The sequence below is a fragment of the Gracilinanus agilis genome, chromosome 2 (assembly GCF_016433145.1).
Source record: "Gracilinanus agilis isolate LMUSP501 chromosome 2, AgileGrace, whole genome shotgun sequence".
Lineage (NCBI taxonomy): Eukaryota > Metazoa > Chordata > Mammalia > Didelphimorphia > Didelphidae > Gracilinanus > Gracilinanus agilis.
In genome coordinates this window covers 169,885,021-169,895,482 of record NC_058131.1, presented here as the reverse complement: position 1 = coordinate 169,895,482, position 10,462 = coordinate 169,885,021, and the positions used below count along the sequence as shown (strand labels likewise).

Below are 10,462 nucleotides of genomic sequence, written 5' to 3'. Positions count from 1 at the left end.
TGCCCCACACATATGCGTGCCCCTTTCTAGCTTTCCAGCTATGTATTGTCAACTCCCTGAGAGGACCACTCTGAGGCTGAACCCTGAAGGATGATGACAAGCTATCTAAACTCACTCCTCAGTTATTAGCCAACTCCTACCCCATCATACACTCAGGATCTCAGTGATTCAGAATCCCTGGCTGTCATTGTTCAAACCTTCCTTCTTCCACTAACTATTCCTTTATTCCCAATCCTCTTAACCCAAAGTCCTGCTCTGTAGGTAACAAACTTGCTTTCATCTTAAATCTTTTCTCACTCTTCACATCTTCTAATACTCACAGAGACCTGAGTCCCTCCTGATGATATAGCTTCTCCAACACTTATTACCCTTTCACTCCTACTCTCTGACTCACTGGCAATGGGGGGGAAGCTGTAAGAGTCAAGGTACTAAGTGCTCCCTATTTCCCCTTCCATGCTATCCCTTTACCACCATCACTTAGGAACCTCTCCTCCATTAAGGTTCACTCAATTCATATGGATGACTCAATCAAGATTCTGGTAGCTACTGTCTACCGAATTCCAAAATGTTCTTCTTTCTTCAGTAGGTTCAGTGGCTAGCTCAAAGTCTTTCTCTCCACCTCTTCTCCCAACACTTGTCCTTGTATCATAGGATTTCAACATACATATTAATTTTCCCTCAAATATCCTGACCATTCAGTTCTTTAGCCTACTCACCTCCTATAAGCTACTCCTCCATTCCATCTTAGTCATACACAAAGATGGTGATGCCCTTGGTCTTGCCAGTACCCACAAATGTACCACTTCTATGTTCACGAACTCTGAAATTCCCTTATTTGATCACAGTCTTTTGTCATTCCATTTCTCCCTCTGCCTTGAAACTCCAAACCCTGTTATTCATCTTCATTGTGACTTTCTATCCCTCCTTACCTCAGTGCTCCCCTGAGCTATCATCCCTGTACTAGCTTCACTCTTTTCCTTTTCCCATCTTGAACTCTTGGTGAACCAATCCACCTTTAACACTTGTGTTCTTCTCCCTAGTGCTTTGCCTGTTTATTCTATCACTGATTTTGCCCTGCTAAGCCTTAGCCTTGGATTATTCCAACCATATTCTGCCTCTGCCCTGACTTATATGCTACCAAATGCAGCTAGAAAAAAATCACAAAGCCATACTGTCTTGGTCCTCCAGAAATTTTGATTACATAATCTCAACTGAACCCTCATAGTGACAAGGAAATCCATTTATAACTCCTTAATTGATATTATCCCACTCTCTATGGTGTTTTTTTCCCCACAATGATAAATTTCTATTTTTCAACCTTTAAAAGTTCTTATTTTAGATCGATTCTTAAACTGATGGTTCATATTCATCAGCCCTTTCTACTTTTGTGCCTGTTTCATCTCCTGAAGGTTTTCCAGAGCCACCACCTTCACCATGCAGTTCCATTAGCTTTCCCAATTCAAATTTGGGCTTCTTGAGCATTTTGACTTTACAAACAAATACATCATAGAGAGGGTAAATGGGCTGGCAAGCCTTTTCTATGTCTTTTCTGGACACAGAAATCTGTCTGGAATCAGTTTATTGACAACTTCTTTCAAGTCATTTGTCTGCACCTCCTGGGTCATGATTGTCATCATTTTCTTATGATGTTGACAGACCTGTTGGTGCTGGGTATAAGAGGTCTTATGGATCTGGTTAGTGTGCTTTTTGGTAAAACCAACACAAAAGAGGCGGAGCAAGTAGCTATTAGTAGTTTTAACATCAACATGGGCTTCAATCATGGTCTGCCACTTTTCGACCATGAAGTACATCTTGTCCATTCCATGGAAATTAGTCAAATACTTTTTACCCTGGACATCTTCAGTAATTAAGTTGAATTTACAAAAAGCAATCTCATCATTCTGCAGGTCAGCAAGGCTCACTTCAAAAACTGGACCCTTGAGACCATCAAATGCAATTTTGGTTTCTTGAGTCCTTGTGACCAGTATCTTGCCAACATTGCGTATATTGAACAAAGCTGGTGCTTTGACATCATACCAATCTTTCTTGGAAAACAGATCAACCACTTTCTTTTTGGCTCCTTTTTTGCCTCCTTTGGTGAGGCGCTTGTTCTTGCCCACTGCTATGATCCTGCTCTGAAAGCCAAAAAAGCTCCATGGTGTTTTCAATAGCTTTTCATCCCTCATCTCACCTCCCATGGCTTTCCTTCTCCATATTTCACTAAAAAAGACTGAAGCTATTTGCCAAGAACTCCCTCTTCTCCCCTGTTACTCATTTGACATCACTCAGATGTTTTCTATCACTACCTCCCCAATATCATAGGAAGAGGAAGCCCTTCTCCTTGCTGTGGCTAATCCCTCTACATGCAGACGTGATCCCCTTTTATCCCATCTATTCCAACAGGTTGTCCCTTCTATTATAATCACTCATTCATCTTCACTCTCTTCCTGTCTGCTGCCTACTTCCCAGGTTTCTACAAACATACCCATATCTGCATCATCCTCAAAAACCATATATCTTGTTCCATATATCTCTGATAGCTATTGACATCTATCTCTCCTCCCATTTGTGATTAACTTTCTTGAGAAGGTCATATGAAATTAGTGCCTCCACTTCTTTTCTTCTTCCTCTCTTCTCAACTCTCTGCACTGTGGCTTCTGACCACATCCATCATTCAGTGGAAACAGTCTCCAAAATTAGCAATCATCTCTTAATTATCAAATCTAATGACCTTTCCTCAATCCTCATCCTTTTAAACCACTCTGCAGTCTGACACTGCCCATTAGCCTCTTTTTGATATTCTCTTCTCTAGGTTCCTATGACTACTCTTTCCTGGTTCTTCTCTTACCTGTCCAACCATTTCTCAGTCTTCTTTGATTAATCTTCATCTGGGTCAAGTCTGACTATGGGTGTCCACCAAATCTCTGTTCTGGACTATTTTCTCTTTTCATTCTTTACTATTTTGCTTGATGACTCCATCAGCTTCAATCCTAATGATTCTTAGATCTATTAATCCAACCCTATCCTCTCTCTCTTAACTTTCAGCCTTACACTTACAGCTGCCTATTGGGCATTTTGAACTGTATGTCCCATCTTAAATCCAACATGTCTAAAATGTAATTCATTATATTTCCACCTAAACCCTCCCTTCTCCTCAGCTTTCTTATTTTTATGGAGGATACTACCAACCTTCTAGTCACCCAGACTAGGAACTTAGATGTCATCCTCAATTCCTCACTCTTGCTTCCCATATCCAATCTGGATATTGCCAAATTCTAGTATTCACAGGGACCTGAGCCCTAAGTTCTATTGATTCTACCTTTGTAACATCTCTCCACCACCCCCACCCCCTGACACTGCCACCACCTTAGTGCAGGTCCTTATCACCTAGTACCTTGACTCTTACAGGCCTTTTGGTTGGTATTCCTGTCTCACATCTCTCTGCTTTCAACTTCATCCTCCATTCAACTGTCAATTGAGCTTTCTAAAATGTAGATCTAACAATAACTCTAGTCCAACTATCAATAATATAGAATTAGGTCCTGATCAATGATACATGTAAAACCCAGTGGAATTGTGCATTGGCTAAGGGGGGTTAGGGAGGTTTGGGGGAGAGGAAAAGAACATGAAATATGTAACTATGGGGAAATATTCAAAATAAAATAAAATAAAAATAAAATGTAGATCTACCCATATGACCTCCCTATTCAGTAAACTTCAGTGGCTTTTTATCACCTCCAGAATAAAATATAAAATCTTCTCTTTGACATTTAAAACCCTTTATAACCATTTCCCTTCTGACTTTTCTAGTTTTTTGGTTTTTTTTTTACACCTTACTCCCCTCCAAGAACTCAGTGACCTAGTGACATTGGCCTCCTTGCTATTCCTGAGACAAGATTCCCCATCTCCTAACTCCATGAATTTTCACTGACTATTCTTCATTCTTGGAATGTTCTCATCTTTATCTTCTGGTCTCCCTGGCTTCCCTCAGGCCCCATCTAAAATCCCACCTTCTACAGTAAGATTTTTCTCAATACTCCTTTAATGCAAACCCCTTCCCTCAGTTATCTCCAGTCTATCTTGTGCATATCTTGCTAGTACATTGTTATTTATATGTTGTATTCACCATTAGACCTAGAGTTCCTTGAAAACTGGGGCTATGTTTTTATCTTCTTATCCTCACTTAGCAGAGTGCCTGACACATAGTAAGCATTTCAAAAATGCTTGTTGACTTGACTGCCTTCCACTTTGCCTTCTTTGTTCTCTTCTTCTCCCTCTCCCTTCCTCCCCCCAGAAAGCAGCAATTAAGTTCTTTGAGTTCCACAAAGTGACCATCCCTCTAGCGGCTCAGCCAGAAATGTGTTTCCTTTTTAGTGGCTGCCCAAGTCTTCCTCTGGGGGTTGGATTCTACTTTGGGAAGGGCTGGCCCAGGCCACACTTGACCTCAGGTACTAGATGAGGTGTAGCCAGTGTTCCAAGGGGAGCCTGATTCACAGCCCCTAGGCCTGAGTCATACATCCCCAGGGAAGAGAATCTAGCTGCACCCTTGGGGCTGCTTCGTTCACATTTGGCCTTAAACAAGCCTAACAATGTCTGTTCTTTAGCTTCATCCCTTTGTGAAGATTTACTTGCAGACCTTCTGTACTTTGGACTGGGCAGATCTGCATTCAAATCCTGGTTCTGTTATTTATTATTTGTGTGACTTGGGGCAAGTTACATCCCCTTTTTGGGCTTCTGCCCAATCAACTATATAATGAAAAAATTGGACTAGATGACTGCTAATGTTCTTTCCAGCTATCAACACTTTGGTTCTCTGACCCTGAAGCAGTGGGTGCCCCATGCCTCTGCTGTGCATGTTTCCTGGGTTATCATATGTCTTCCCAGGGGACATTTAGGAGACCACTGTGACCACAGCTGAACAAATACACCAACTATAGGAAAAATAAAATAAATAAAGAGGCTCACATTCTATAAATAAGTCAAGCATTCCTTTATGATACATTCCCCTCATCCTTCCCTCCTCCCACCCCTACATACCCAGGAGACTACCGAGAGGAAGCAGAGGACTTTGAGCCAAGGGCTAGGCCTACAATAGATTTCCTAACCCTTAAATTCTTTTCACATGTTTTAGCCATTGACAAGGAGGATGAGAGAGAGAGAGGGAATAAAGAAGAAAAGAGACGAAAGAAGGAAGGAAGGAAGAAAGGAAGGGAGAAATAATGAAGGAAGGAAGGAAGGGAGGGAGGGAAGAAGAAAGAAAGGAAAGAAGGAAGGAAGGAAAGGATGGATGGATGGAAAAAATAAAGGGAAGAAAGAAAGGAAGAAGGAAGGGAGGAAGGAAGTGTTATGAGGAGAGTTATTCTGATTGATGAGGATTTCCCACCTAAAGAATTACAAAGGTACCAATAAAGTTAGAAAGTTTTATTAGGGAGATTGGTGGCCAGGAGGCAGCTCCCCAGTGGGAGTCTGCTCACCTAAAGTAACAAAAAGTGAGGGTTTTATTAGTTTTACTGGAGGACTAAGTACTTGACAAACAAGGGGACAGGAGACTCATGATTTACAGGTGACTTTAGAGGGAGGGAGCTGGAGGTGGTGACTTCTGTGGCTTTGGGAAGGGCTTGAGGTTGACATGTGTCTTTAAGGATGGGTAACTTTAAAGGGCAGGTGACTTGGGGGAAAGCCTGGACTTGAAGAAGTTCTTATCAGAAGATATGCAGATACCAGAAGATAGAATACACGTACCATCCTTATCCATTTATCAGTGGTCATCAGGGATAGGCTTCTCTGGCTAGACCCATTTTGGGAAACCCTTCATTTGTCCCCTGAAACTTTTTCTATGTCTTGCTCCATTTCCCCTTTTCTTTATTTCTTGGTTCCACTAGAAAAGGAAGGAAAAAGCTGGTGGCAGGTTAGGTTTGATGAGAATCTTCTCTGGTAAAGAAAAGAAGGGAGGGGAAAGGGTCATTTTCTTATTTTCTGTTAAAAAAAGGAAAACCCACAAAAATTCACCTGAGCAAAAAAAAAAAAAAAATGGGAAAGGACCTGCTTGTACAAAAATATTTATAGCGACTCTTTTTGGAAACTAAAGGGATGTCCCACAATCGGGAAATGGCTGAACAAATTGTGGTATTTGATGGAATACTATTGTGCTATAAGGAATGATGAACAGGATGATTTAAGACCTACATGAACTGATGCAGAGTGAAATAAGCAGAACCAAGAAAACATTGTACATAGTAATAGCATTATTGTGGAATGATCAACTGTGATACTTAGCTACTCTCAGCAATACAACATCCAGAACAATTCTGAGGGACTTATGGCAAAGAATGCTATCCATCTCCAGAGAAAGAACTGTTGAGTGAGAAAGTAGATGTTATCACTCGTTTATTTGAGGATATGTTTTGAAGTTTTGGTTTTATAAGATTATTCACTTATGAAAGTGAATAATCTGGAAATATGTTTTGCATGATAAAAATAAAAGGTACCTGAGTGAGGTAAGCATAAATGAGAGTTGGCACCGTGGAATTAGAATCAGAACTGGAGACTCTGGGCTAGTAACTAAACTTTTCTTAGTTAATTATTTTTCTTCTCTAATATGAGATCATTGACCTTACAGGAATCTTGTGGGAAACATATTTTGCAAAGATTAATGCACTATAAAATCATTATTATTAATTGAACCTCAGAGTAGAATGCCACAGGCAGTTCCTCCCTTCTCTAAATAAAGAAATCTTTCCAATTGTTAGCATTCTTTACCTCAAGAAATTATTTTGTATATCTTTGTATATTGTATCCTCTCAGTAGAATGTAACTCCTTGAGAACAGGAACTATTTTATTTTATTTTATTGTATCTCCAGAATTTAGCATAGTGCATGGCACATAATCATAATGGTAATTAATAAATGTTTTTTGGATTTGATGAACAGAACCACCAAACCACTCATGTGTACAATGACTGTGTAACCCAGATAGTCCCAAATATCCCTCTCAAATTTTGGGCAGCTTCAATTCTCTCTGTTCTATTGATTTCTCAGCAATTGCAAGTCCACAAGCCTCTTAGTGAACATACAGTTAACACACACACACACACACACACACACACACACACACACACACACACACACAACCAATAAAAACCTAAAAGAGAAGGCCCCTTTATCAGGTATCTTGTGGATAGTTACAGATAAAAATCAGGGTTCATCTGTCTGATAAAGAAGCTGGCTTCTTCCAGCTTACTTCAATAAGGATGCTGAGTATCTTATTTCATGGAGTAAGGAAATGATTTCAAGAATCACAAAAATATTGGAGCTAGAAAGGACTTTATAGATCTTCCAATCTAACCACCTCATTTCCCAGAAGAAACGGAGAAAGGGAAGATGACTTGCCAGCATCACCTGACCAGGAAGTATTAAAGCTGGGACTCAATACTCTTATTTCTAAATCAGTGAAATGGTTTGTTTTTTTTTACTTTTTCTTTTGAGGGAGCCTTTCTCTAAGGATCCAGGAGTCCTTTGTTCCCCTTCTCAAAATACATACCATTAGATACAAACCACCTTCAGTGGGCTCTCACACACTTTCCCTCCCTTGGGTACCGGAGAAGAAAAGATAATTGACAAATGACATTAAAAAGAAACAATAACACCTAGTGAGAACAATGTTGCTCAACAGCTGCACATCTAAATAAAGTAGGTGGGGTGTGCTGTTAGCATAGTCACACAAATAATGTTCATCTGAGTTGGGTTTCTGTATTTTAACCAGGCAGAAGGGAGGACAGGGGGTGGATTAGTTTTACTGTCACTGATAGAAGCAAATTCCAGAGACACATGGATGAATCATTTGGTGCACACTCTAATCCCCTCTTCTCCCTAAATCCCTCTAAAAAAGGGAGCTGGGGGTGGGGAGCTATTTGGAATCCAAACAGATCTTTTTAGGTTCTCTTGTGATTAATTCTGGCTTCAGGTCCTGAGCCTGCTGGTCCCTTCTAATGGATACTTTGTGTGTCACGACTCAAGATAGGTCCCTCCCAATTCAGCGTTATCTGGCTAACATTGAAGTTAGTCCAAAGGGTTTGGCTAATGTCAACAGCTAATCAAAGAACAAGGGCAGGGCCATCTGGCAATTATGTCATTGCTGCAACTGCTAACTTCCCATGGAGTGTGTGTGTGTGTGTGTGTGTGTACACTCGTGTGCGCTTATTTGTGTATTTACCTGGACTAGAAACCCAGAGATATCCAGGATCCACTGAATTTCACTGTTTCTTGACTATTGGATACTTTGCCCACATATTCCCTCATTCCAGTCTCTATTTCCCCAAATACCATATGGAATGCCTCTTAGCAAAAACCATGACTTGAACTTGGTATCTTGCTCCACTCTTTTTATAGCATTTTTCTTTTTTTAGTTAAATTTTATTTTTTCCAAAAAAACAAAAATCAATTTTGTTTTTCTTCCCCCATCTCAAGCCCTGGAAAAAAGAAAAACAAAACCCTTGTTACAAATATGCATATTAAAAATAAAACAAATTCCCCTACTGGCCATGTCCAAAAAAAGTATGCCTCATTCTGTATCCTGTGCTCATCACCTCTCTCTTAGAAGATGGGCAACTGTCTTCATTTAAATTCATTTAACTTCTATCTGCCTCAGTTTCCTCATGTGTAAAGTGATAATAATAAAAGTTGACATTTATATGGCACTCTAAAGTTTGAGAAGCATTTTACAAATGTTATCTCATTTTATCCTCAATGTGAGGATCAAATAAGATAATATTTGTAAAGTGCGTAACACAGTGCCTGGCACATAGAAGGCATTTACTGCTTCTCTGTCTGTCTGTCTGTCTGTCTGTGTCTCTGTCTGTCTTTCAGCTCACGTAGAGTTCTCATGGTCCAGCACATTTGTGAGATGCCTTTGCTGTTTGAGGATTTACTTGTGTTAATTTCTTTGTAAAGAAAGCATTTGCATTCTGTCTCTCGTGATTTTTTCAAACAGGAATAATTAAAAAGATGATCACATTGACAACAGGTTTTTGAAAACAGTCCAGCAGAATCACACAACACTTGTGCCATTTGGTGTGATGGCATGAATAAAGGCTGCCCTTTCCTTCTAAATCTGATGTTAAATCAGCATGTAGCCTAGAATGGTAGTCTTACTTAATTTATTTTGATAATCTTTGTTCTGTTTCAGGTACAGGTAGAGAGAACAGTGGTGATGAAAATGAACAAAAGTATTGTTACTAGAATAGAAACAGATTAAAATGTATGAGAATACTATACATTCACATTGAGGGCATCCTGAATAAGAGTATCAGAAAGGAACAGGCAGACTTCTACAAGCGATATTCCATGCCAAACCATTGCTTTATCTTCGTGCAGTTGACTAGAGAGAATTCGAGATCCTTGTGCTTATTATTTGTTTAGCATGTTAAAAAAAAAAAACAAACCACAAACACGCTACCTTAAAGACTTTCCTCCAGCAAGGTTTCCCCTCTTTGTATGTGAAAATTGTATGAGTCCTTGAGAGATAAACAATAAAGATAACATTGTTCAACAAGCCTCTGATTATTGAGATGGAGGGAACTATTCACAGGGAGAGGTATGGTCACCAAAGGTATTCACAGCTGAATTGAGAAAGTTTAGTCTATGAACCAAGTGGAATAGGAATTACAGATTCCCCTCTATTCAGATGACAGTGTATTGATTATAGCCAGCTTCTAGACTTCCTAAGTGTGTCCTAAATGTGAGCCATAATCGTTTAAAAGAGTTGGGTCTGACTATCTGCCCCGGAAAAACCAAGTAAGTGAAGAATCACCTAGTGCTGATATGTAGTTGAAAGGGCAATCTATAAGGGCTCACCCGTAAGTAGGCATGTATGCATGCATATATAATACACATCCATTTCTGTGTATGTATAGGTATGTTATGCATGTATACAGATACATATATAAATATAGATATCTATTTGGTAGAAACTACAAATGGACCATGATTTGGACCCAGAACGGAAATGGAGATGAGTGGGCTGGACTAATTTTTAGGAAACTACCAAGTTCCTTTAATAACCTCAAGCTTCTTCATGAAACAAAAGCCCATCGTGTGAATACCAATATTTTTTTAGTGATGTTGCGTGGTTGTGAGTCATTAAAAATTACAGCCTTTCAAGAATGGAAACTGAGGATCACCCAAAGGATCAGGCACAGATCCAGTGTGATTGGAAGTAGGCTGCAATGCATTATCAACAGGGCAAAAGTGGTATAAGGTGTGTCATCAAAGACACATAGAAATAAAAAGGAATATAGACCATTCATATAATGAGAATTAGAGAGGGCCAATGAAAAGCCCATGTGCCTCATTAGTATCCTTACAGTATTAAAAGGTGTCAAAGAAGATTCCCAGAAAATTGAGTAGACCCTCTTTCACAGATTTTTGAGAGGACACAATCAAGAGTTGCAAAAGAAGGGTAGTC

General features: G+C 39.6%; 1 pseudogene; it reads right to left on the bottom strand.

The window, feature by feature from the left end:
- Positions 1-1,335: 1,335 nt before the first annotated feature.
- LOC123233427 lies at positions 1,336-2,198 on the bottom strand (annotated as a pseudogene).
- Positions 2,199-10,462: the final 8,264 nt, after the last annotated feature.